Genomic DNA, 22738 nt, shown 5'->3' with positions numbered 1-22738 from the left:
CGCTTAAGTTATAATTTATACTCTATACTATAATTTACGATATACTCGCATATGAACATAAATAGTCTATAAAAACTAAGCAAAATGTGTAATGCACTGCAGGATCGTCTGTACAATACTTAAATTGCTTATTAATTAAAAAAAATATATTAATTCAATACCATAGGGCATAGACATATACGTAAAAATTTACAGAAAAGTAGTCTGCAGATGCATAAATTAAAGGTCAATAAATATAAGAATTTCATTCACATTGTTAAAATAATTTAACTATTGATAATAATATTTTAAATTAATTTTTAACGTTAACTGAAAATATATTAAAACTAATTATCTATAAGATATTATGTGATAATTAGAGTTTGAGACTTCTTGAATTTGCATGTTTTTTGTAAAACTTGCAGAATGCTCTAGATAGGATGGAAATTATTTATACGAAGTAAATAATTTAAATTCATTTTCACGTTTTAGACTCTGAATAGAGTGATGATTTAATATGTGTTTTTTTTTGTGTACAAGTATACGATAACGTAACGATAAAATACTTCGATTTTCAAAAAAAAGTAATGGTTTTGGACATTAAATTGGATCTAATATATACTTTAAAGAGGTTAAACTTAAAAATTCTCAGTACCTACTTATTTTTACAATTAGGAAAAACAAACAAACACTTAAAGACAAATAAAAATTGTATACCTATCCAATTTTTGAAGAAATTTGATTTTGTTTTTTTAATGTAACTCACAAATAAATAACTATAGATACTTGATATTTTCACCAAATGTTTATATTATAATTTTCTATTTACAAGTTTTTTTAGTGCACCTGAAGTTTAAATTTTGACGACATTTGTTAAAATCGAAAAAAATTACATAGTATTTTTTAGTTAAAAATACTATTTATCGATGGATAATATGAACACATTTTGCAGTTTTACGGTATTTATAAGAATATTTTAGATTAATTGATATATAATTGTATTATGATATAAAAGTGCATTATTATAATAATTAAATACTTATAATAAATGCAGTATTTTTGGAAAATACCATTCTAGTATAACGATAAAAGTAAAATAAATGTCTTTAATAGTTATATCAAATAAACATATCATTTGTGGCGAATAGAATGATAGAGACCATTTTCACTCAGAATCGTTTTTCGTATATCATTGAAATCAAATTTAACGGAGTTATAGGTAATAATGACTTATGCGATACCTAATGTACAGCAGAGTGGTACTCACCTATCTATATCTTTTTTTAACTTTAAATAATCATAATTTTGTTGGCTCATATTATGTTTGTATAACGTTCAAAAAAATTTTCTGAAATAGTTTATCATGATATGAATTGTATGATTATTTTTGCCCATCATTAATTGGAACCTTGTCATTATTATATGATTATTGTTATTTATTTTATTGAACGAAATTACCATGCTAAACCTAATAACATCTTAACAAAACCAGCACGTGTATTGTGATTATTGTTTCTATCGTACTACTATTTATCAACTAACCTACAATCTACCGCAATCTACATAGTTCAATATACTTTTTTGTTTTATTTTATGCGTTTAAAATGCCTAAGATATCAAATAATAACCGTATAAATAACCAAGTTCGGAGAAAGTATATTTTATTCAGTACGCAGTGTAAAATGAGAGTAGATGTAAAGATAGGTGATTTTCATTACACAACTAATTGAAAACTCTGGAGTTAAAAAAAATATTTATATAAATTTTGTATTTTTTTAAACATATTTTTTTTTAGTTTTAACTGCATATTTTCATACATGATTTAATCATTTTTGATGCAACAAGTTCCAAACCCTAGACTGATGATAATATATATATATATATATAAATGTGCTATTTTTTGGGATTCGTGGAGTTTTATAATTCATCAGGGTGCTAACGACTGCTAAGCACTAGTGTAAATACATTTTTGGTTTATAGCTATATGACTATTTTGTTAATCTTAAATATTTAAAATTGTAAACGTTAATTAATAAATAAGAAACTATTTGTTCAGTATTCGATAAATCCTTTTGCATTATAAAATGAGTACACCCAGACACAAAATTTGAACTGTGCCGTATAATAATATAGTATATTGTTGTTGTACAGTGTTTATAGGTATGGGTTTATTGTTAAAACGTATTATACGAAATTCATTCCTGCCTGCAGCAACGCTAAGTCCATGCCTGCCGGGATCTATTGTTGTGTATACTACCAATAAGCGATTCCTCCCATGGCTTATTAAATGGCATTTCAAGAAGAGCTTCTATTTGGTTCGTCACAGTCTTGCATACATTTCGTAATACGATTCTGGGTATACCATGCAGGTGCATATTATAAGAACACAATATTATAATATACATGGTGTTATCCAAAAACTGGTGATCGATTGTGCCTAAACTGTTATAAAATATATAATATGAACGAAATCTAAAGATAATTTGGGGCTATAGCCGATAAGTACTTAATAAATGTGCATGAATATACATTAAGGATATTAAATATTCTTAGAGAATAAAATACTACCGGATTTAATGTTATACTTCGAGATGGAATTATAATTTACCATCGACTTGACTTAACATATATTTTATCACAATACTCAATTACTGATTATCAGTTGTCTATTAGTGAATAATCTTTTCGAAACTTTGGAAATATTAGATGTTATAAACGACATGCAAAATCGCAGGGAGGAGACAATACATTAGCTTTAAAGCAATTATTATGTTTGTAATGTAAACAGTTTAATAAGTCAGTATACTAAGAATAGTATACTCATAATAAATATTTATTTTTTTACAATTTCATCATAATTGTCTGATAGTTTGTAATCATATATAATCACTAGTAACTACTATATAGTATATAGCTATGTATTTTAAAACGCTATTCTTTTCTCACTAATGTGGCCAAACCTGTTATAAATTCATTAATTAGTAGGTATTACTTATTTACATAATATAATATACATGATAGATTTCCAGATTTTAAATTTCGTCTAATTTTATTATAGCCAACCATCGACTTATACAGTAAAATTATAAGCTTAAACTCTTACTTTTAAACATCGTATAGACATTATTTCAGAAAAGTTGTAACTATATAGATTAGTCTATATGAATAAACTTTGTTCTTCAGTAAATACTTTTTGAACTTTCTCATCTCTTAATAGCCTCTGGATTTTATGAATAAAGAAAATAATTTTGATAGTTTCCGTTTATCATATATATATATTATATATATGTAATATAATGGTATACTCCCCAAATTTTATTTTACACGAGTCATGTATAATACGTTTATGTCGGCAGAATGGAAGTCTATAAAGTGGTAGGCGAAACAAAACCGGTATTTTATAGTGTACGTTTTTTTTTTTTTTTTAACACGTATGGTTCCAGACAAAATATCCAATGATTTAGGTCAATGATGTCATTATGTATTCTTTTTACAGAATAAGGTGAGTAAAATATTAAAAAAAAAAACAAAAATTGGACAATGAAAGAGTGTCGGACAAGTAAAATAGCAATAAGTATCACAAAATATTAATTAAATATTGTCTAATAAAAAGGCATAATATAGAAATATATGAGTTTAAAAAATGTAAACACGCACAACACATACGGGATAAGTTATATTATTTAAAAATATGTATTATAAAATTCAAGTTAAAAATAATTCAATAATTCATTAAAATTGAATTTTAAAATATACTTACCATAAAAGGTTGTGAATTGCATTATAATATTATATTATAATAAATCAATTGATAAATAAATAATTGTATAATATTAAAAAGTAATATTTATTGTTAATTAATGTAATAGATAATAATAATATTTTATTATAAGTAAATAATAAAAAAAAATATGTATTAATTATTTTTTATTTTTTTAAATATAAACAAGTACATAATTGATGATTTATCTCATAATTATATTTTGAATTAGATTGTATTATAATATAGATTATAATATTTTGTGTCTCTGAGTTATCTTATTTTAAATGAAGTAGTAGTAAAACAAGTAGTATATTAATCTCGAAATAAATAGTGATATAATAACATATTAATATATTAGTCAAAACATTATTTAATGGTACCACTCATATTTCACATACTAATTATACGTGTAATAATGATTATCAGTACACATAATTGATATTTTTTTTTCGAAAATCTTATTTTTATTTAACATATTATAACTTAAACCTAGCACAAAAATATGCGAGTATAGGTATTGCTTTTTTTAGAATGTTTACAGTATAGTACCAAAATAAATATTTGTAGATTTCAGCATAATTTTTAATATTTCACGAGAAGTTACTAGTTGAATGTAATAATATAAACATACACATATTCATTGTTTTTACTCAAAGCAGAATTTGGACAACATTATATTAGTTCGCTGTTTCTTATACTCTCATTACACCGAATTATTTATTTTAAGTCGAACATAAAATTATTAGATGCATATTTGATAAATGGAAAATAAAAATTAATAACAAGTTAAAATAACACAATTATGGTTTAATTATAATACAACTTAAAGCTTATAAAAATATATGTATATACGCATAGGCATGGGTCTATTACTCAGAGGAAGTTTATTCCTTTGAGAGTTTTTGATTACTACATGTAAACATAATACATAATGCACAGTTATCTGAACCGTTAACTTATTTTTTCACCGTCATAAATTTTAAGGGTTTACTCGCCTCGTAACGTTCAGACGTTATATTAAAATATACAAACTTATATCACACACGCCGTGTCCCTATGTAGTTATTATTGCACACGACTAATTAACGAACTTTTCAGTCATGGGTCTTGTGCGTGCATATGGCCTTTGGCTGAATTCTCGAAGTTTTTAAAGGTCAAAACGCAACAGTACGTGCATTTTGCATCGAGAACAATAAATTTAACGAACACAAGACTAAATTCATATAGCAAAACGCAAGAGCTGATTTAGTACTATAATTTATGTAATCGCATATCTTATCAATCACATAGTTAATTTAATGTTTTAAGTATTTTTTACATAGGTATTTATTATTTAATATATAATACAAGTACTAGTAATATAACGAATATATTTTCTCTTCTATAATATAAACCGTAAATATGTAACCGTGGTCTACCGTACATACAACAATATATAACAGTGATATATATTGTATATTATATATTATACATTTATATATAATGGAATAGAGGGTGGAAAAGAATAAAGAGTAGGTATGAGATGTCCAATTAAAGAAGGACTAAGAACTATATATTCAAAGTGTTCAAATGCCTTTTGATTAGTAAATTATCAACATTACAGTATAGACGTACCTAATACCGATACTTTTGAAGTCGTGCGCCCAGAAATTTCCGGCTGACAAATAGTCCGGATGTAAGGGTTCGTACTCCCCTTTCTGCATAACTTCCGGCCTCCCACACATTGAAATAATTGGCACGTCGCGGTTGGATACAACCGCGTTCCTAGTCTGTTCTGCGCAATATGCACTAGAAACCGGATATTTATAGAAACGTACATATCGTAGATATTGAATAGTTAAGGTGGAAAAAGCTACAAGACTATATTATTATATAAGATGTGTAGGGTGAAATGAAAAATAAATCAATTTAAAAATGTTTGAAATGTTTTGAACACGCGTTTATTACAAATTATTACAAATACGTGCATTACTACTAATATATTAAGTTTTGAGTTATAGAAAAGAAAATGATTATTCTTTAAATAAGTATAAAATAATGATATAAATATTTTATTTATAGTTTAAAATCCTAATAGTTATTACATTATTGTAATTAAGATAATATATCGGTAGAACTTGAATTAAAGATGTACAAGAATATTTAAAAATAAAATAGAAACGATTAACTGTTATTCATTATTATTATTATTATTATAAATCACGATTTTGTAATTTTGCTAAATTATACGTTTTAGAACAGATAATATCTATTTAAAAATGAGATAAATCGTAGTAATAACTTTAACTATAACCTTAAATTCACCAAGCGAATAATAAAAACCAATGAATGAAAATGTAATATTTAAACACTTAAATACATATAACCAAACCCTATTTTTATGTGCACTAAGACACACAATGTGCACCATGAATGTACAAGTGTACACTACGATTTGAACGTGTGTGCACTTCGGTCTATAAAACAAAAATTAAATAATATGCTATAGCCAATAGAAAATATGAGTATTTCCTGAATTTTTTAAATTTAAATTATACTGAATTATAATTTCTTTCTATTCATTTTCAAATTGTTATCAGTCAAAAGTATTTTGTTGTTGTATTAAATTATTATATACACACATATATATATACATATGTAATGCATTTCTTTTTACAAGACAGTAGCGAGAATCAAATTTCCGTTTAAAGCAGTAAAATTAAGTGTGTAATCCGAAATTTTACAAATAATAGGGCCTGCGATATAACTATATAATTAATACATAATTACTGTATTTAATTGTAAAACGTAATTTTGGTAAAATTATTATTATTATTTTTTTTTTTTAGTAAATAATATATTTTAAATCTTTATGGTATACTGCGGTATGACTAGTAGAATAATAAATTGTACTCAATAATACGTATCTCAAATATCAATAGTTATGTAAATTAAGAGCATAACACAACTATTTTACGTTAAGTGGTGTCGTTTGTCGATATAATAGTTTTGATTTTTAACATAGGTTACACGCGTGGTTTTACAATACCTATATGTTCTATAATATATTAAATAAAATACGTTTAATACATTTTCAAAGATCACGATTAACTTTTAAAATTCCCCAAACATGGCATTCCAAAAATAAAAATAAAAGTAATTTACCGATCAACTCTCATATTGTAAGCTATATATAAATACTAATTATAAATTTATAAAAAGCATAAAATTATTAGGTACCTAAAAAATTAATTTTACTCTTTCACAAACATATAATTTATACAATTTTAATAATAATTCGTTCAAACACATTTATATTTTCAACTATACGCCTATATATTTATACTTTATAGTAATAACTCCAATCTATGGTCCCTCTGTGTTCAAATTATATTCATATGTGTTATGTTCACCACCCAAGATGTTCCCACCTACCAAAAATAATTTAATATGAAAAGAAGAAAAGAATTTTTATTATACATTTTAAGTCTTGAGGCATTCATTATATAACAATGATCATTAAATACATTCGAGTTTTTTTCAGTTGAAGTTTTAAAATTATATTTTAGATGTCCGTATGTCCTATAATTATGATATAATTATTATAATATTTTGTAGAATGATTTATTTTTCTTTATTAATACTATTTTATATTTAAAAATTGTTTATCAAAAATTAGCATTGATAAATATAACTGTATTTTATGGTATTATATTAAATGTATAGGCCAAATTAGAAACATACACGTGACTGTAAAACTATGATTTAATTAGACGATTGGATGTAATTTATAGAAAATTATAGATTGTGAAATCATAAAAGTTGCTTTATAAAGATTGAGAAGAGATTAAATAAGTCGTATTAAAATTAATAATTAATCTATTTTTTTTCCTTTAAAACGAATTTAACAACTGAAAGTATTATATAAGTCCATCAATTACAAATAATTATTTTTAAATAAATGCAGTTACAATTACTACAAGGGTGCAAGAAGAGATTGCAACATGCAAATTTGAAATCCATGTAAACTTTGTAGAATAAATCGATATCTAGTACAATAATTAAAAATAAAAACATGAATAAATATCTAAAAATTATAAACTCAGTTATAGATTAGTCAATAAAATTGAATGTAAAATAGTAGACTATTATAACAAGTGTCACAAACTATACAATAAATAGTTAAATACTCGGGTAGTTTTAGACTGTACATCATACATAATCCCTCCAAAATTTGTGTACCTCTATATTGAAATGACCGTGTCGTATTTTGTGAAATTGGATGATAAATGGAAATATAGGTCCACAAATAATCCATATCGCATCAATCATTTCTTAAATAAACCGTATGAACTACTATTGAAACCTAAGTTCCAAAACAGCATTGTTCAAAAATGATTAATATTAAATAATGTAATTAATTATTAATACCAACACAATTTTATAAATTGTTTAAAAATTTAACAAGATTACATAAATAAATAAATAAATACATATATCGGTATAATATTATATTAATATAATGATATTTTACATTGAGACTTTATTTTAATTTTTCACACATTATATTATATTTTTTTGTGTTTTTTAGTTTATATTTTTTTATGTTTTGGAAAAAACCAGTAACCGACAACAATGTCATATAATTTTCGTCTGAAAAATTCTCAGGTGCCAATTAATACACAGCACTATTTACACATTACAGTTTGGCATATTATCAGAAAATTAAGTAGCAATCAGAGTATATACTTTGCGAGACACAACAACCGGGTCATCAAAACAATATTGTTTTTATGATATTATGATATAAAAATAGTAGGTAGTTATCCTAAGTGTTGAACGGAACTTTCAATAACTCTTAAACTTGTCGCTATACAGAAAAGTTATGAATGTTATGACTTATGACATATAAAAACAGGTTTTTTAGCGTAAAATAACACATTTTTTTTTTACAAAAAACAACGCGAATTTATAAAGAAACACAACCAGAGATTAAATACAGTAAATAAATAGTAATATTGTATACAACGTAATACTGAAACGATAATAAACCAAATTAATAATATATTTATTTAATTTGTTTAATAAATAATTCGCGTATTGAGATAAATTAAGTAGGTATGTTATACTTTTAAACCCTAAATTATTAGGTAATACTATCTCTAACTACTACTAAATCCAAACTTTTGAGACCATATTTTGAAAAATATTATCCAAAAACACTATTGGAAGAAAAAATACTATAGATATAACTAAGAATAATTTCATATTTAATTAGATAGTATTAATTATTGTAAAAGTACATTAATCAAATACTTTATATACACGAATCAAAAATTATTACTATAGTTTACGTAGGATATGTAATATTATGTATATTTAATTATTATACTTGACCTGTAGTAGGTAATTACCTTAACGAATATTAAATTAGTCCTAACTCATAACATTATGTTTGTTTCGTTGTATTACACGATTAAGGTGTTATACATTCGTTTATAAACATAATATATTTAAATGTCTTACTGCAATAAAAGTAATGACCCTTATTATTTGATGATTTTTTTTTTCGTTATGGAGCAATGTTTATTGATTTAAATGTTATTTATTGATTCTTGGGGAATATATGTTACACTTAGGTATAATCCAGTGTTTTTATTGTTAATTCTTACTAGGTAGTTGGTAGGAAACTTAAGTTTATATCAATTTAAATTTCCTATAGAAATGTTAATATATATATTTTATAGTTAATACATAAATGGAAATCAATCAAATTAAAACAGTTAATTACCCCAAAACTAAAAATATACCCATCTATTAACATAAATATTTAGTATTTATATGGCATAGTAAATCGAAAAATTCAACAAAATAAAAAAAGTCAAACTAAAAATGTTACATGCAAACAAATTCATTTTTAAAATTTATTTTTAACTCTTATTAAAATATTACAAAGTTATGAACAAATATCTACTACTCAAATGCTTTTAGATAAACCATACGAATATAAATTCTTATTAGGTTGTAAGCAGTTAAAAATATTTCTGAGAATATTCAATACATCAACACGTTACGTGATAGTTATTACTGCAGAGGGAGTTTTAGGTACTATAGGTACCTACATAAAAAACTAATATAGATTTCATTAGGTCTTCATTTAAAATTTATCTACTCGTAGAATACGTTTCTATTTCTATTCATTCAAAGTTTCACATATTGTATTAAAAATTTGAGTATTTGCCCCACGATGCATTAAATGTGACAATAAACGACAAAGTAATGTAAATGTTAACATTAATATTTCATCGACCCTCTCATGACCCTGGCAATAATTACACAACTAGGCGGTAACCGACTGTAATAGGTATAAACTGGACGGAGCACGCAATAAATGTTTACTGGAAACCTAGTATAATATGTGATAAGTGATAACTAATATAAGATAGATATAATAATATAATATAAATAGTATATTATATAAATTATTAAATATTGGGTGTTTAATTTTCTACAATAATCATTTAATTTCAAAATAAATTCGCAAAATGTAAAAATTATAACAATAAATCAAAAATATTTTGTGCTTAATAAATAATTGTAAGTAATCAAGTAAATTGTACAACTTTATAAGTAAGCTTTGAATCAAATTAATATATATATATTTATTTTGTTTAGTTAACAACACAAAGTACATAGCATAAAATTTCATTTTTCAGTCTAAGTAACAAATAATAAATAAGTACCTAGTAAAATACATTTGAAAAATATTTAATATGTATAATATATATTAACAGTAGGCAAAAAACTATTCAGAAAATACCCAATATATTTATCGGAATCAGTCAATGAAGTATTTTTATTGTTAGTTTAACACTTAAATATGTTACGTTAACAATTATTTGAAATATTCAATTTTGAGTGGCAATTTAGTAAACGGCAAACATATTATTGTCAACAAAAATATTTAACGAGTAGTTTTTGGATATAAAAACAAAATTATAATTATACCATATAAACTATAATAAAATAATTTATTTTTCAGTATATTGATTGTTTAAGTTAAACTTGAAAAACTCAATGTTTATGAAAAATTTCACTATGTTATGCTGATGACATCAATCTTATGCATAAGTTTAAAACATAATTTGATTTAATTTAAAACACATTTGTTCAACATTCAATTCGTTTAACATAGTTTAAGAAACTACCTATTGTTAATGTCCAAGGTATTTAAAAAGCAACGGCGCCATCCCTGAAGTCTAGTTATCAACTACAACCATTTAACAATAAATTCCGCAAGATGTCCTTTTGAAAGTAGTTATCCCTTTTAAATTTACAATTGAATTTGCAAAAAAAGAGAAAATTGTTTACACCCCATTAAGTAATATTTATTGTTGTTCCCGGATTATAGGCGTCTAATAGTTTTTTTGTATACCTGATGCATAACACAACAGTCTACCACAATATAGGGCGAGCCGTTCACATAATATAATATATATAGAATACACATAGGTATCTGACAAAAAGGCGCCTAAACATATTAAGTCTACAACACTATAAGTCTCGAGAATGTTCTAATTCGACATCCGCCATTTCAATATAATATAATAGCAAACATAAAATGTCTTTTGATATAAAAATATTTATATGTACCTACCAATATATACATATATATATATACATTTTATCATGCCTACTACCTACTTAAGTCATAAAATTACAAAGCCCCTTTTTGCTTATGAATACAAAACTAATGTAGGATTTAAATACATGAAACTTAAACACAAACAACTGTAAATACAAACTAACTATAGGGTACTTTATTATTGTTCAACCCTTTTTCAATATATCCTTGTGGGTTTCAGTGTCGACATTCAAATAATTTTGTTTTGGATTTCTAGCGCACTTTAATCGAATAGAAGATTATTAAAATATACCAGAATATGCAATAATATAATTATACAGTATAATAGGCAACTAACCAAAATCAATATTTTTTAGTTTCATGATATATACAATTAACTTGAAATAATATTTATATTTTAGATCGATTTTTTATGCTAATTATTTCCGTGTATCTGTTGTGGTAAATGGTGTATTACCTTATACATTATATTATATATTAAATCAAATATCAAATAGTAAAATATAAATACAAAACATAAATTGCGAATGATAGAAAAATATTTATTTTTAATAATTAGTAATTATTTATAATTACGCCAGATGTTCTTCCAAGTTAAGATATCAATTACCAATACATCGTAAAATTATACTCAAATACATTATATTGGTACGAAAGGTATTTCAATTAGTCAAGTATATATAGCTTATGAGTTATTAGAGATAAGACCGTTACAAACAAATAATCGCATTTGCCCAAATGTTCATTGAATTATTTTTTAGACAAATTTAAAAACATCGGTCAACACTACAAAATGTAAGTAATATTCGTAGTACAGTTAAAAATTATATAAACCATAGTAAGTTTTTAAAGAATAGCACGTTATATTTTTACATAATATCATATTTTTAATCGAGTTCATTACATAAATATTCAAAATTAATGATTGTAGAAACAATTTTAGGTGATGTGTATAAGAAACATAAAAAAGTATAAATACAAATTCACCATCACTGTACATACAATAAAACGCTAAAACTATCTTCAGATTCTATAAAGTATGTATTGTAATTAAAACGGCAGTGTTTATAATTTTTTAGTCTGATACACACTGTCCTATCGCACAGTATAAACAAGAGAAAAATAAGTAATATAGAGACTTGGACCCCTTTATAAAAAAAATAAAAAGCTTTTTTCAAGTACAGTGTTCATTTCCTATATATATAAAATATGAATGAATAGAAGTATAAACATGAGTGGCAAAATCAATAAATACCAATGTTGTTTCCATATCACATAATAAAAAAGGGGAGAAATTAAAAAAAAAAATTCTAATGAGAAGAAATATTAAATAAGTAATTTATTTTAAATTTATTTATCAATGTGCACAAAAATTCAGATAAACTATACTATCAGTTTAACTTCATATTATTATGTAGGAATAGATACTAAATTTCTAAGAGTAGCGTAAAATAACCATTCAACGTTTTTTTAAGTATCAAAATGAATTTACATACGTTATTATTTTAACATGTTGTTACTAACTGTACGATAACAATAATTTTTACTGTTATGAATTAAAACCTATAAAAAGAGTTAAAGAAACACTATTATCATAAAATTTAAAAACAGCATTTTATTGTTGATAACTATCGTAATTATCTTCTAGTTAAAAAGAAACTATGTATGATAATTCACGAATAGTGGTTAGAAGATTAACCTATAAGAAGAAAATTAATAATTATTACATTAAGCATGTTACCTAATATAAATTGAAAACTTTGTTCATAGATCATGAATAAAAAATACTAATGAAAAGTACATATTATTATGTAAATAAAAAATAAACGGCTGAAATTCATCTGCAGTGATATTAAATTATATATAATAATAATTATAATAATATTCATTAAAAATGACAATTAAATTATTATATTTTAAATTCTGAGTAGAGCGATGAGTGTATTGATTTTTTGTTTGCATTTGAAAATATTTTTTACAGTAGAAAATAAACTTTGATTATTCAATTTTGAGGGTGGTTTTTGGTAGAAAATTACTTTTCAATGGTATTTTTTTCTGGAGACAAAGAGTCTAAATTGCCATTACTATTCAAAATAATCTAGAAAAAAAAAATAGAAATTTTTATACAAAGCTAGTTTTTAACAACGTCGATTTTATTTTTTTACTATATCTACTTTATTCAAAAATAAATAACTGTAGAGACTTTAAATTTTCAACAAATAGTCATATTAGTATTTACTAGATATAAAATAATATTCAAAATATTTTGGCCTCTATTTATTGTTATATTTATAGGTATTTTAAAGTTTTGACTTTGTATAGAACTTTTAGTAAAAAAAAATTAAAATTAAATACAGAATTCATTATAACTTATAGCTTATAAGTTATTTATATATCAAATGAAAAATAAAATAATTTATCATTACAATATTATTTTGTTAAATCATTAAAACCTTCAAATTATTTTGTAGCACCTAAGTATAAGTTTTATAACATTTTTTTTATTTTCAAATAATAATAATAATGCTAAATTCCATATAATTTTATTACAAGAATTATAAAAATAATCTTAACGCATTAATACAAATATTCTTTTGGAACGTTTGAAGTTTAAATTTTGACTAAGTTTGATATTAAGGTATAAATTAAAGATTTCTTATTTAATGGTTTTAGTTGTTTATTGTACTCAAAATTTATAAATCATAAAAACTTGAACTAATTATTTATATTAACCTTAAATTAGAAATTTTATATTTTAATTGAAAATTTTAAAATATTTAAACTAATTCAAAGATATTTATAAGCATTTAAATTTTCTTAATTATATTTATTATTATTTTTTTTAAGAAATGTCATTTATGAAAATTTTTAATTTTGAAACAGAAGATTTTTTATGAAAGTAATCATTATAATTCATAAGCCATTATCACCAAAGAACCAAAAGGATACAATAATCAAAAAAAAAAAATAAAAATAAGAATTTTAGTCAAAATGATTTTATCACTTCATGCCTTAACTACAATAATACTTCGTTCCATAGACAAGTCATAATTTTTTTAAGCTTATTATTTCATTTTTATACTTACAACGGTACTTTGAAGGATACATATTAGGTACATATTATACATTTACATTTGTGTACAATCCACGAGTAAAAAAAAAAAAAAAAACTGTAGGGCTTCACATAAATCGTTGACCCTTTAAATTAGACCTAAAATAAACCTACTTTAGTGTCCTAGTCGGAATATACTTTTACAGAGAATATTTATTTAAACTAAGATAAATATTACATACATGTTGTGTTCTAAAACGACGCCTAAACATAGTTTATTCATGTTAAATAAAAACTTACTAGTATTATAAATATATATATATATTTATGATTAAATCGAATCGAAGTGGCAAGAATCGCTACCGTGGAGTACGTTTATGTGACCGAGTGCATATATATTATAATATATGAAATAATAATATCTATTATTGCGTTTAATAATCATAATAATAATATAATGTGCATTGAGAAATACTAACTCGTACACACAACCGGATTTATGCACTTTTTATACGTGAAGATTGAAAACATAGTATAATACAGTAATATATTATAATAGACCGACGACGGCCAAGTACAGTGGTAACGCCTTCTTTCCTTGGTTTTTGCCGCGTTCATCAATATCGTAAGCATATGTGTAATGTTTGGTGCGTAAAATTATAACATTGACGTATATTCGTACAATTTTAGAGATCACACCTGCGCACGATGGGGCCCAGCATAAAAAAGTAGGTACCTATACAAAGAGTGCATCTGGGTTGCAATCTTGGAAATGGTGAGTTACCTCCCCTTCATCTCCGCTATTCTATTCTGGCATATGACATAGATTATAAAGGTATAGACTGCCGCGGCGCGTACTAAACGCGATATATCTTGAACCGTAAAAATTACTACCGAAATAATAATGTTAACCACAGTCTTCGAGCCATGAGTAATCGTTGAATGGTTTAGGGATGCAGAACATGGTATATATAACATTAGGCTACCCTCACATACGTTAAGATATTATATTACACGCACACACACACACACATTAATACTCAAATAACATATTACGAACCTTTACTCTTCATCAACGATATTTGTTTTGTGATAGAAATACATTTGGAACCGATAGCAGTATAATCAACGTTTGTAGGGGTGATCAATCGATAATTTTTAAGAAACCTTATATTTTGTATACCTAAACATAAATACGACACAGAAGTATTCGAGAAAAAAGGATAAAATATTTAATGTAACTATCGCGTATTTTTCACCAAAATTTTTAATATTATTTAAGTCTTTAGATGTCCATTGTTTATTGCTACAAGAGATGTCAATATTATCTTTAACAAAACCTTTTACATACACAGTGATAATGCAACATACGAGTATACGATGCATAAAATATAAAAAATATTTATTCACGATTTAGGTGAACTCATGTATAAACATTACATATAGATAGATAAATGTTATTTTAACTATAGATAATTAAATACACCATATTATATAATATAACACCAATGTATTCGAATGAAATCTTAACATTCAGTAACACAATAAGCTGATATACATTATTACATGTATTTAAAATATAATTTTTTTTTTCAAATTAACCAAAAAAAAAAAAAATAAAATACTAATTAATGACTAAATTTATACCAAAGAACTTTATTATTGCTACAAATAACAACTAAAACTTATTTAAAATCCATAACCATAGTTAATGGTTTAGTATTAAACACTCATATTACTTGTCTTAACTTAAGACTATAGTACTGCTGCTTTGCGACTTTAATTACTTTTAGCATCACAAGCAAAGTATGAAGTTTATTGAATGTATACACAAGTTCATAAATACTTGAGATGTTATTTTTGAAGTTATATTTTTTATAACTATTAATATATCTACAGTTTTAGATAATAGGTAGTTACATTCTAATTTTTTAATTTAAGCTATAGTTATTTAATCATTAATATTCAGAAAAAAGATTTAAACATCATAAGAAGCCATAGATAAAACATTGTTTGTTATTATAATCGAATCATACAGTTATAACTTTCGTTCATTTTTTTTCTTTTAATACATTTATTATCAATAAATGATTTATTATTATGAACATTATTGCACTAAGCCTATATAATAAAACTAGTGTGGTATAAACTAGGTACAACATACACAGACATTATTACTCAATTATAATATATCAGCAATGAGCTTTGTAAATATAGAAATAATAATATGTACATAATTCAAGTGTAAGTACAATCGATATCAGCAGTTAACACATTAAAATGTTAATCGTTTAGTAGTGCGTAATAGAAGTTATCGACCGGCTCATTTTTGTAAAGATCAATTAGAATGGCCTAAAAAACACGCACCAATAGCTTATTTGGACGAAAGCCCAATTGTGTGCCAAGTGTCTAAAACGAAATCTAAAGAATCTAGTAATGAATTGTACATAATATTATATTATAGTGGATGAGAATATGGAATATTATCTCTTCTCGTCATCCTATCTACGAGATATCTTCTGTACATAATTTTTTTATAGAAGGAAACAGATACGTTCAACGCTGCAGAAAACGTATCTACAAATAGAGAAATATTTTGTGTCTACAACACTTAAATAAATAAATTCATTATAACTACTTTGAACTATACTGTAATACCGTATACTAAAACTCTCATATTTTAATATATTTTTCCTTCACTAATATTTAACATAATTCAATTTAAATTAACTGCCACAGTCAACACAAAGAATGATAATTGACTTGAACTTAAAAATAATATTATCATTTTGTCACTTAATTGGTTTTTTATTTCGTCGACAGAATCGTTAATGTTTTACGAACGTAAACTTATAAAATAAAGATGCACATTGATCGTAAACTAGTCTGCTATTGTTCAGCAAAATATAACATAATGCCAATTAAATTATTAATTAAATTAAAATTGAATATAATGAAATATGTTTGTGTTTACGTATACATCGAATACATTGTATAGGTACGAGTTTGATGACCAATTTATCAAAAACTCAAAATTAAATTAAGCTCTTATTATAACAATATTATGGTTATAGGTAATAAGTTCATGTTATTATATCAATCAATGTTAAAATCTTAAAAGTTCATTCACATTTACTTTTATATGATAATGAAAATGTTTCTTCTTTGCTCGATTTGTAACCGATAATAACAATAATTAATAACTATGTATACATGTTAAAAATTAATTAATACACACAAATAAAACAAATATATAAGCTATTTGTCAATATTATTTAGTTTTTTTTTGTTTTTTACAGTTTAACATATTTTATTAATTTATTAACATAATATTTTCATACGATAAGATTTATTTATGAATATTAATATTTTTAGAATCTGAGAGAGATGAATATATTGATTTTACAATTATTTTTTTTTTTTATATATATGTGTCAATCATAATTTTTTAGAGTGGTAAAAATTCTTCAATTTTCAACTTTTGGGTTGGTTTCTAATAGCAAATTAGATATAGTTGGTATTTTGTGAGGTTAAAATTAAAAATTAAGGAAAACTAAATTTTTACGTTAAACCAATTTTAGACAAAATTGATTTTTTTATTTTATATAATTCAAAAATGAATAACCATAGGGCATAGACCCTTGAAATGTTAAACGAGTAATTACATAATCATTCTTTATACATGATTAAATTAAAAAAAAAAAATTAAATTGTTTATAGACAATTGAAATTTTATTCTATAAATGTCAATAAAGAAATTATTTGCTGTGTCAAAATTTTTGATAAAGTAATACAAGATCTTATATTAGTTTCTTTTATACTTGTATAAAAGTATTCAAAATGCATAGGTACAATCTTCTTTAATTTGCATTTGAAGTTTAATTATTACAAAATTCGTTGTAATCACAAACATACATACATAAACTACAAGACGTATTTTGAAGTAAAAATTTATAAAATCTTTGATTTTTACAGTTGAGATTTGAAGAAAAAAATAAAATATTTCCCATAAGAAATTCATACTGAAACTAAAAAATATAAAAATATATAAACATAAAAAAAAAAAAAAAATACTGTAGGGTTAAGACACTTATCCATTTAAAATTCATCAATAAAACTTTTAGTTACAATATTGTTTGTAATAGTGTCTTAACAAAAAAATCTTTAATAGATCATCTTTTTGGTGAAATCAAAAACGCAAATCGTGAACTTTTTCGATAGACCAAAAGCGTAAAAATAAATATTGTACTCGTTACACTATAAGTTTCATTTTAAAATTATTAATTATTGAAATAAATTATTCATTTTAATTAAATATACAGTAATTTTATAATTCAAAAATACATCAATAGTGATTGAGTTTAGTTGAAGCTTAGTATTATAAAATCGTATTTTATCATAACAAATTACGGTGAAGGTTGATAATCATTTAAGATAACTTTATAATATATACAGTATAAACTTAAATCTAACTTATAAAATACTCTTTATTTTCGTAAAATTTATTTACGCTTATGGTTTGTTAAAAAGGTATTTATTTTATTTTTTTTGCGCTTTTGGGTTGCATTTGGGTTATATTTTGCGCTTATGGGCTATAGCCATCTTTTTAGTTACTAAATAAGATACTATACTTTAATTAAATTAGCAATTGATATCTGAAATAGAAAACAATAAAATAATTATTACAAGACTATAAGTTAAATTTAGAATTAAGTATATTATAAAAAAATCAACGATTAAAAATCCTATTATAAATATCATTAAATAAGTATAATATATTATCGAGTATATTATACATAAAAAAAAATGTAAATAGTGCGAATACAATAGATTGTTGTGTTTATAAAATGTTTTAGAAAGTATAGTATAGCGAGACATTATCATAAATATTTAGTTCTAAAAACCGTTTAAAATCTATAAATGATTAATAACTCTAAAAAGTGTGAATTTCATGTGCTTTTTAAAAATTTTACATTAGACTCAAGGGCGTTTCATAGTTCATACCTACTATATTTTAATAGCATAAGATTTAAATTTGTAAAAAACAGAAATTTAATAACTTGGATATCTGTAAGTCAGAAATCTTATTGTTATCGTGTGACTTTCGAGTGTTTCGACAGTGCAATAACTTTTGGAATCTCAGGTTCCATACAGCATGCGTACTACTTTGGACCACTATATTCTCTCCCGTTAACATAACTATCCCCGTAAATCGAACGTAATTTATATCACGGATATTAAACCTATGGTGAAGTATTTTTAACCAAAATGGGTTAATTCCTCCTTAATTATTTCTCTATTTACAAGACTAAAAACGATCTTCCAATTTCACAATTTATAGCTTTCGAAGCTATACGAATATTGAGCTAAATTTAAAATATTATCCATAATTAATAATTGTTAAAGCAGTAGTAACAATAATAATTAGTATTTGTAATAGATATCATATATTTGCAGTAATAAATTATACAAAATATATTTAATTATTAATAATTATTAACTTAAAATCCTGTAATCAGCGGTAAACGTTTTCATAAATTAAAATCGAGAATGATCCACATATTTAAGCAGTAACGTCACACATTTAAGGAGTGTCAAATAATCAAGTATTATTATGGGTCTATATATTTCTAAATTATATCTCATATAGCTACATCTAACATGTTGTGTTTATTAAATACATAAAAGATGTCAAAATATCTAACGCAGAAGTTTTAAATATATGTATAACAGTAAAATAACATTCTACCTATTAAAAATAGCGCAAGAGAATAATTTTATTTCGTTACAAATGATATATCATAATATTCAAACTATTCGGTCAAGTATTTATAATGATAGGAAAGTACATTTAATTAATACAACTTAATGAGTAAATTATAAGATCAATGACTTGTAAGTTTTAATACTACATTTGTTTTATTATTTAAAGTTTAAACTCTACATACGTAGATCTATTTTGGAATAACTTACACCACACACACACATCTATTATCTGTGTTTTATTATTTAAATATTATTGTTATTCGGGAAATTAATAATTTTAAAGACTTGGTTATATAATACAAACGTGTTAAGTATTTTATCTTTTCACATTCCAATTTTATTGTGCAAGTTCTAAATAACATTTCTTAGTTTTATAAAAACAAAAACCAGAAAAGTGAAACCATTTTAAATGTATATTAAAGTTTGTTCATTTTATGATATGTACATAAGTCTCAATGATATAAGTGTCTAAAAAAATATTTTTTGGATTACAACAAAATAACTATAACTTATATTATAGTTTAAAATTTAAATGCTTACGTATTTATATTTACCTACATAAAAAGTAAAAATAATTTCTGATTATAATTCTGTAAGCTTTTTTTATAGTTTAAAAATATTGGATTACCTGTGTTTTGCGATAAATGGTTTCATTATGATAACAGACATTTGAAACCTACCATATACCTATGCGTCCTACATATTTAGTGAAGTTTGATAGAGCATAATTTATTATTAGTGATTGGGCAGATAACATTGTATCATAGTTCATCTAACGCGTATTTGGTAAAATACTTCAAAATAACTTTTGGTGTCAAATTTAAAATCATATTGTCTAATAGCCAATAAATTCAATGATCATCTTGTTACTGCCTACTGACAAAACTGTTTCGTAAATTAAAAATTGTCTTGAAAGTGAAAAAAAAGTTTAAAGTATGATTGGGCTTTTTGAAAGTTAAACAATTTTAAGAACGTTTTGCACCTATTTTAAGCCTCAAAGATAAACATTTATTATCCACATATCGATGGAGAGAGGCGAGTAAACAAGAGATCCTCGTACTTTTACTTGAGTAATACGATAGGTAAACAAATCAATAGGTTCTATAAGTATTATAATACATAATAATATATAATGTACATTATTATGTTATTCACCTTGAACACGTGCGTGCGGCAGTCAAAGCTGTGACACTTTTTCTCAATTCTCAGATTTAAAAGTATATTGCACTATACATACGATACATTTATCATTTAATATCTATGAATAATCAAACCTCGGAAAACAATAATAATAATAATAATAAAACGACCTAGTGTCGACTAAATTCGGATTGAATATTATTATAAAAAGTAGGTACCTACCTATCCGAATATTATACATTTATGCATTTATATACGAGAACGCGATCCATTACTAAACCAGTCGTAAGATAGACAACCGAACCAAAAAACGCGTTAGATCGTTTCGAAATTAGAACGCGGCGGCGGGGACTCGGAATGGATCGCGCGTAAAAATCTGCCGACAATAGCTGTCTGTAGGCAGATAACCGCGGTAAAGGACCAAAGACCTACATAATGATACATAAGATTTTTCTCGGATTAAAGTTGCCAACAACTACAATAAGTATAGATCCCGGAAACAACACTACCAACGATCCCGCAACACTTCTGTGCACGATTTCTCACAATTCTACACAATATATTATTGTGGAAACGACGATAGAAAATTATTATATAACGTGTAGTAGAGTTACTGTATTGTCAGGTTACTTACGATTTCTGGTGCGGTCAGAGATGGACGTTGACGACGAATCAAGACGATTGATGTAGATTGTCAATCACACAGTACGAAACGGTCGGTGTTATCGGCGCACACGTGAGAGCGGCTAAAACGCGAAAACTATTGATAACGGAACGACGGCAGAGGATTACGCGCGTGTGTCACGGTCGGACCACCAGCAATACACTGCATTCCGATCGGACGGGAACTGAGGCAGCAGCGGCAATGGCAAGCAGCGCGACTGACAACTGAGTAATGGGCAAGCGGGTGGCGGGGTAAGCACACACGGAAAACGCGGGCGCAAACGTGCGCGCGCATTCTTGAACACGGTCGACGTACGAGGGGAAGTGCGTGTCGTGGATATTGGGTGGTGATCACGGGGGAGGAGGGAAGGCGGCTAGCGTGGTGGGCGACGGATTCAGTGTTGCCAACGACGCACCACCAAAACACCGGGCGTCCGTTCGGCACTCGGCGGACGGACGGGCAGACCACATATTATTATTATTATTATTATTATTATTACAGATACTCGTGTCCTCGGCGCCCCGTCGTCCGATTGACGGATGGACCGCAATTTTTTTACACCCCTCCACGATACACTCAAACTCGCGCGTTTCTCAGATGGGCAGTAGATACCTTTTTTTTTCCTCCCTGACGTCAATCACCTATACGCCTGCCTACCCGCTCTTTGCACACACGCCACACACTGTGGTCTATAGTGCTGTAAATTAATATCGTACTGACGCTAGACAAGGAGCGGTTACTATGCACAAC

At 25.3% G+C, this 22738-nt stretch overlaps 1 protein-coding gene across 1 annotated transcript in view; it reads right to left on the bottom strand.

Moving 5' to 3' along the window:
• LOC112604074 (bifunctional heparan sulfate N-deacetylase/N-sulfotransferase) overlaps positions 1-22191 on the bottom strand; it is a 58227-nt gene extending 36036 nt beyond the window's left edge. Inside the window, exon 1 of the mRNA XM_025352941.1 lies at positions 21959-22191. The gene's annotated coding sequence lies outside the window, so the exon portion shown is untranslated. The remainder of the gene's footprint in view (positions 1-21958) is intronic.
• Between the last annotated feature and the right edge of the window lie 547 nt (positions 22192-22738).

This window comes from Melanaphis sacchari, unplaced genomic scaffold, assembly GCF_002803265.2.
Source record: "Melanaphis sacchari strain LSU unplaced genomic scaffold, SCAv2.0 Contig119_pilon_pilon, whole genome shotgun sequence".
NCBI classification, from domain to species: domain Eukaryota; kingdom Metazoa; phylum Arthropoda; class Insecta; order Hemiptera; family Aphididae; genus Melanaphis; species Melanaphis sacchari.
The sequence above is the reverse complement of the archived record's forward strand: the minus strand, read 5'-3'. Positions and strand labels throughout refer to the sequence as shown.